Below are 1,654 nucleotides of genomic sequence, written 5' to 3' on the forward strand. Positions count from 1 at the left end.
TTATTTATAAAGTATCATAATATTAAAAACCGAAGAGAAAAAGAAAAAAAATTATTAGTAAATGTAGTCTATGATTTTGCGTTTATAATATTTCGTTTCAAAGTTGCCGGCAATCGTATCAGATTTTCTGATATCATCGGAAAGGTCATTCCAGGCATAAGGGTTATAATATCTAAAAGATCGTAAACCATATATTAGTCCTAATACGCAGTATTTGCAGCGTGTTAGAGCCTCTCTAATTATAATTTGATACACGCCACTCTTGAATGAACGCTCTGAGGTAAGACGGGGCCATTCATTTAAACATTTGTACAATGTCACCATCATGCTTTGCACCCGTCCTGCCTCCAGATTGGTCATATTAAGTTTGGTAAGTAGATCCTCGTAAATGCTGGATGAATCTTTTAACACTACTTTAAGTATCTGCTTATTTAACTGTTCTAATTTGTGTCTGCTGTGCGCACTGCAAAAATGCCACATATCGCTACAATAACGAAAACAGGCTGTAATAAATGCATTATATAGCTTTAACCTTGTTTGTCCTGTTATCAACTTTCTAAATCTTTTTATAACTTAAAGTTGCTTATTTACTCTACTGTGCAAATTTCTAACGCGTCTATCAAAATTAGTATATTTAATAGCATGATTTGTAGTGATATTTGGCATAAATACCTCGAGTGATATTTCAAAATTGTTATACGTAATTTCACGAGCCGTTAGGCGAGTGAAATTTGGGACAATTTTGAAATATCACGAGTGGTATTTATGCCAAATATCACGTCCAAATCATGCTATTATTTGTTTATACTACTACCCGCAAAAGGTTCGTAATTTTCACATGTAGTTATTTCAAATTACTGCGCTTTTCACAAACATCCGAACTCTAAAGTTCAAAAGGCGCCTTCACAATTGCGTTTTTCGCTGCCGTCAATCATAATTACGATCACAAGCAACGAACCTTGAAACACAGAAACACACAAAACGGATCGAAATCCACCAATCACAAACACAAACCATGACCTTTTGAACCCGTTAAACTAAAGTTTTGTTTCCTAAGAGGTCCGTTAAGATGATTGACGGCAGCGAAAAACGCAATCGTCAGTTGACTTTTGAACTTCAGAATTCGTATGTTCATGAAAAGCGCAGTAAGCTGAAGTACCACTGTTCTTAGCCAATCAAATTGCAGAAATTTCTCATGTTGTAGTATAAAACTTATTAGAGTCAATGTTAAATCAATACAATCAATATTGTGACACCTGGTGATCTCTATCCCATCAACAGCAACTGAAAACTCGTGATCATCTCCCAGTAGCATTAACTGGAATTTTTTAGGTTTGGCCATTAAACCGTTGTGCTTGAACCAGTCCACTGCTATAGGGAGCTCATTATTGAGTTGGGTGAGCAGAGCCAAATGATCAGTATCAGAATAGTACAGTTGCTGATCATCAGCATATGCGTTAAGATGAGCTCCAATTATAAAGTGGGCCAGGTCATTGAGAAAACATTAAATAGCAGGGGGCCCAAGACGCTGCCTGGTGGTACACCTCTACTCGCTAACTCCCATGACGACACAGCGTCTCCAACTTTAACCCGCTGTAACCTGTTCTGGAGATACTCCAGAAGAAAAGAGCAACTCCGATTGTCAAGGCCGTAC

This window comes from Porites lutea, chromosome 4, assembly GCF_958299795.1.
Source record: "Porites lutea chromosome 4, jaPorLute2.1, whole genome shotgun sequence".
NCBI lineage: Eukaryota > Metazoa > Cnidaria > Anthozoa > Scleractinia > Poritidae > Porites > Porites lutea.